This window comes from Lonchura striata, chromosome 1, assembly GCF_046129695.1.
Source record: "Lonchura striata isolate bLonStr1 chromosome 1, bLonStr1.mat, whole genome shotgun sequence".
Taxonomy (NCBI): Eukaryota; Metazoa; Chordata; class Aves; order Passeriformes; family Estrildidae; genus Lonchura; species Lonchura striata.
This window is the reverse complement of record NC_134603.1, coordinates 114,625,577-114,631,396: the sequence shown is the minus strand read 5'-3', so window position 1 is coordinate 114,631,396 and position 5,820 is coordinate 114,625,577.

Sequence of the window (5,820 nt, the reverse complement as noted above, 5' to 3'; positions counted from 1 at the left end):
CAGTATCTATAGTAGTTGCTTGGTGTGTGTGTGTGTTTTCAACATGAATTCCTTCTTCCTGCCTAGAAATTAGGTCCCTATTTCTCCAGGCAGCATCGTAGACATTGCTTTTTTTTGTTGTTGGGGTTTTTTGGATGGGTAGAAATGGATGCATCAGGCTCAAATGACTTTCAGTAATCTTTTTTTCCCATATCAAAGCCAATCTCTTTCACGCAACCAGAAGCCCTTAGTGCCATCACTATAAAACCATAGCATGGGCAGTAAACCACTTCTGCTTCAAATTTCCAGAGGGCTGCATAGAAACAGCTGCCTCCTGTTTCCACAGTGTTTGTTCTGGGGAGGGGGTCTGGAGAGAAATGTGAACAATTAATTAGTAGGCTGTTCATTGCCTTGGCTCCTGGCCTAGGCTCCATGCTGGTGGCACTACACCAATATCACGTTGCCCAGCATCAGTGGGGAGAAAGGATGATTGAAAATCAACTCATCAAGTAGAAATCCCTCTCCCAGCAACAGGCAAGGACACAGGAGGATTTAGATTGGCTTGGAAAGCTTTTAGTCTATGCTTGAATCAGTGGACAGAGCAAGGCAAGGAACAGTAGTAATAATAAGGACCAGCAGGAAAACATTATCCTCCCCAAAATGATTATTGTTCAGGGAGTGTAACTTTAGAGGCTTTAAAAAAAATCAGTTAGCAAAGGAGTGGGGTATTTGATTATTCTTTGTGGGAGCTTTATAAACTCAAACTCTACCTCACAGTGTAGGGGGTAGAGTTTGAGTTTATGAACCTAAAATGGTAAAGTGTGAACCATTTTCCATCCTTGTCCCATGCTACCATCATCCCCCCGCCAAACTTTGAGAAACAATTCTCCAGTTGCTGACTAACCCGCAAAATCTTGGTAGGTTGGAATAAGAATCTCCAGTTAAAATGCCAAACCAATGAACCCTCACTTCCCCACCTTCCAAATCCTGCCCCATGAAGCAAAGAAAATGCTTGCTTTGTAGGTCAGAGCTGCTCCATTTCCTATGTGGTAGCAAACCTTTCCCAGCCCTCAATTTTGTCTACTCCCTTCAGCTCCCTAACACATTTTCAAATATCCACTGGGCTTCTCACAAAAACTGCAGTTACAAAGGAAAAAAAGGGAAGAAAACCAACTTAGTTATTTTTCAATGGCTTTTCCTCTGTGCCTGTGGTATCAACACTGATTTTTCACAGGGAGACAGATGAGGTTTTTCAACCATGCCAGAGGGAACTCAGCTAACTTGAATGATTTCTGCACCTGAACCATTTGTTTACTGAAGTAAAAGGGCACACAGTTACAGATGAGCTGGATTTCAATTGCCAAAACATCTGCCAAAGCAAAGCTTTTAAAGACTTCTCAGTGACTTTAACAAATCAGAGATTCATGCACCTTGTCAAAGTGTGTTTTGCCAGCCAACTCGGATGGAAGGGAGAAAATACTGGTACAAGGAAGGTCCTTCACCAGAGGTGTAATTTGCCTGTGTTTGAGGAAGTGTGCTCCTATTTTGCTCTGATCATAGAATTATTTGCTCATTTACCAGGTAGAAAATATGTTTAAGCCTACGGTTCCTGTCCTTGTTTCACTAATTGACTAAAATAGCTTCCCCCAAACTTTCCAGTGCAGTCACATATGCCCCTTTTTTGGGCTAGAGCAGCCTTTGGCATTGTTTGTAGTGACAAGCTCAGCCCTGCCCAGCCCTTTGCAAATTTTGTTCCATACCTGGCTGTTATGAAGTGGGAATCCAGGGAGTGTTTTCAGGGACAGCAGCATTTACAGGTCTGCAGCAGCTAAATGCAGCCTCAGGGTAAGTGGTGGCAGGATCAAGCCCATCTCCATGTAGGACAGAGTTTGGCACTGAACAAGATTACAGTGCCAGAGACAGAGCCAGTCACAGCCACTCCTTCCAGAGGTAATTTTGGGCAGCAAATGCTTGTTTGGACTGGGTTGAAGGTCTGAGCACAGGTCACTCTGGGTTTGACAAAACCAAGGGGTTTCACAGCATCCTACTCCTAGCTCACCCAAGCAGGAGGTCTGCTTCACAGAGCACATCACAGTTCCAGGAGTCATGCTGGGCAAACTGGTTGCTGCTCTGGGAACAGCCAGACATCCCTTGTTTATCTGCACAGCATTTCTGGCTGAAGCTCTTCCTAGTCTTACCAGCCTGTTTGTAAGGAGCATTGGAGCAACACTTCTGTAGCTTGCAGGGAGAGCCTTGTTTACTCAGAGACAACTGTAACTTTTTTCAGACTTGTTTGCAATTTGCTGAAGACTTCTCTGTACACTGTGTCATGTTTTTCCACTCATCCACTGTGATAATAAACAGCTTTTTAAAGAACAAGCTGCCTGCAAGTGCTCGGGCTTTGCTGAAGCCCTGTCGAGCAGGGCTTGGCTGCCTCAGGATGGGACAGTGACACTCCAACTAATTCTGGCTGCAGACAGGAGAGGGGATCTGCCGCAGCTGGAGAAGGCCTTTCACAGCTGCCACTGCCCATGAGGGGCCCTTCCAGCAGCAGGTGCCAATCCAGTTAGGGGCAGTGAGGGAAAGCACAGAGGTGCCTCAGGGATGTGCTGCAGCCATGCTGCACCCCTGTAGTCCTCCTGCCACACTTGACTGCAGGAGCTCTTTGCATTTCCACCTTCTGCTGCTGGGGTCAAAGACTTGTTGGTTTGAGGTGTCACCACTTGTATTTGGCTGGTGCAAACTGTGTGTTTACTGGTGCCAGATGATGCTGCAGCCCTCAGGTAAGCCCTGCTGTGACACAGTGCAGTCCTGCTCCAGTCAAACACTGCCAGGTCCTCAGGAAAGGGTGTTTGTCTGAGCCTGGTGTGGCTTACTTGGTGTCACACGTGTCTCCAGGTGCCAGAGTGCAGTTTATGACTTGCAGGGTGCTACAAGGCCACGCAGCCTTTGCTCTTCAACCACAGCCAGTACAGGATCCCAATCTCACTGTTCAATGCCGAGGGAGTGGTACTGATGCCCAAAACAGAGCAAGACACCTGTTGCTGTTGACCTCGTTTCAGGGAGATGAGACACACTCTTTCCAGGAGCAAAAAAAGCTAAAGCTTTTTTTTTTACATCCCTTTATATAGAGTTTTATAAAGCCTCCCATGTCTATCTCCTGTTGGTCAGTAACAAGCTGCTACCCCATAGTAATTGGTCAGTCTTGGACAAGATGTCTATGTGCAAGAAAGGGTTGTTTGTGAGATACTATTTTCATTATGAAAGTGGAGATGGTTTGGATTGTTGAAACAGGTGCAGGTAAATAGTCCTAATCTGTAGAATTCTTTTGCAGGGAAAGGTTGTTTTTCACTGTTACAGGCTTCTGTTTTAATGAAGAGATGTTAGTTTTCTCATGGCTATGTTGGGCCAAGTCAGGATCCAGACTGTGATGCTTTATACATGCCTACTGTTTGCCACCACAGACACCCATGCCTGCTTTTCTGTAGCTTCATTCTGCTCCCTTACCTTGTGTCAGCAGACAAAAAGAGAAGCCCACTGCAGAGCTGTACAAATGGCTGCAGTCAGGCTGTATCAGAGCCAGGTGAACAGCAGTGAGGGATGGGTTTGCCATGAGGAAGGAGAGGTAACTGGAGAAACCACTCAGTTTTCAACTGATGGAACGAGTAATCTCAGCACAAAAAGCTGCAGCTGTACACAAAGGCCTTAACGGCTGCTTTAGGAGGTAGAAACAACAGCAGGATTGTGCTAGATGAAAATGGAGGCCAGGCTGGGAGCTGCCAGCTGCACTCAGGGACTCCAAATTTACTCACAGGAGGAGGTTTCTCCTTGCTTGTTGGAGGCTCTCAGTTGCTCTATGGGATAGATCAGCCTTCTGAAAACACAGCAGAGCTACTAGGGCAAGTCCTTTGTCACTTGCCAAAGTGGGAAGGTGAGAGGATGCAGGGAGTGCCACAGGTGCTGTGGGAGTCCCTCTTCCATCCTGGGAAATTGCTGATCAAATCTCCTGTGAATCTCAACAGGGCTGAGGTCAGCCAGTATTCATTCTCCACTCCCAGAAGTAAATGAGAGCTGATGGCACGAGTTACAGACATTTGAAACAGCTGCCCTCAGGTACACAGGGGGATGTGAAAACAGGGATGATGTTTCAGAGAAAACAGCAGCTTTAGCTTCAGGAGCATCAAGGCATGAGAGGTCACAGCAGGTGGGTTAAAGAATAAAAACTGGTCCTACTCAGCCAGGGCAGTCATTGCTTTATACTGGGAAAGCAGGAAATGTCCTGTGCCTTTTGCAGACAGGGAGTCTCTGGGTGATGCACTAGAAAGCAGCAGGTTTTGGGCAGCGCTGGTGCCACCTCACCCACTCGAGGTCAGCACCTGCAGGGCTCAAGCAACCCTTTGGGGTGGCAGTACATAAATTCCTGCCACACACAGGGCCGGCAGGTGCTGCTGGCACCAGGGCTGCTGGCAGGCTGCCGATTGTGCAGTGCAGGTCTGAGAAAGGTGCCACGCTTGCCCATCCCGGCCTCCACGCAGGCAGCTGGCTCGGGGGCTGGCTGCTGGTGACACGGCTGAAGGGCCACTTCCATCACTGCAGCGCTGTGCCCGACGGCGAACCAGCCCTGGTGCAGAAGCGTCCCCCTCGCTCCTGTGGGGGGCAACCAGAGCTCCAGCTGCAGCAAAGCCCTTGCGAACACTGAATTACGCCCAGCCTCTCCCGTCCGGGGATTCCCCTCACACACACACTGAAGGCAGCATCTCCATTAGCTGCTTGGAGCTCACAGACTGGAGCAAATGAAGCTGTCAAGCTTTCATGCTCTCATTACCTGCCAGACGCTTTAATCCTGAGTTTAGCAGATATTAATCCCGGCCCGGGTGACTTGTGAGGGGGAGAGCTGCTCCCTTGAGAAGCCGCCCGGGTCGGCAGGGGAGGCGGCGGGGAGAAGAGGCCGCTGCCAGCGGCGGGAGCAGCCCCGCTGCGCTCGCTGCCCTCCGCGACAGCGCCCGCGGGGCCCGGGGAGACGCCGGGCAGCTTCCCCTTCCTTCTGCTAAAGCCGCCTTAAAGAAACAACAAGGAGGGAAGGGAGGGGAAGGTTTTGTTAAAATGTAAACGCATGTTCAAACAAAGCAATCTGTAAACAGGAAGAAAGGAAAGTAGGGCAGACCGTGACTCCGAAGACAACGGGCCAAGTGCGGAGGCACAAGGCACCTGCCATTTCCAGCGGGCTCAGCTGAGGCCGCGTCCCTGCCTCAGATCTGCCTCCTCTGCGCTCTTGCCTTCACGAGGAGTGAGTCATCTTGCGTCAACTGATGGGCTTTATGCAATTATTTATTTATGTCAAACCCTCCTCCCTGCCACCATGCATCCCTGATCTCATTCCCCTCAGAAAACAGATGCTTTATTGCGTGAGGGCTGGAAAACTCCATCTCACTTGGCTTTTGCTGAGGCTCCTTGTTTCCCAGTGGCTGGCTGACAAGGAGACGGCAGGAATGAGCTGCACAGCGCCTCACAGGCAGTGTGCTCTGGTTGTTTTGCTTTTTGGACACCAGCACCCCTCTCCCTGCAGGGTGGGATGGAGCCAGGAGCCTCCTCTAGTGAACAGACATGCTGGGGGATGTTTGCAGACACCAGCAGGCTCCAGCCTGCTCCCCCCGCCCCCGGCACATTGCTCAGGTGTCGCAGCCTCAGAAGGAGAAAGAGACCTTACAGAACAGGGCACCCAAAAGCCAGGGGAGGAATTTCCCTGTTATTTCCTGCTACTGCAGGGGACTCTTCCCACCTTCCTGGTCTCTTTGCTGAAGGGTGTGTGGTGTTCCCCTCGTTCTGCTAAAAACAACACAG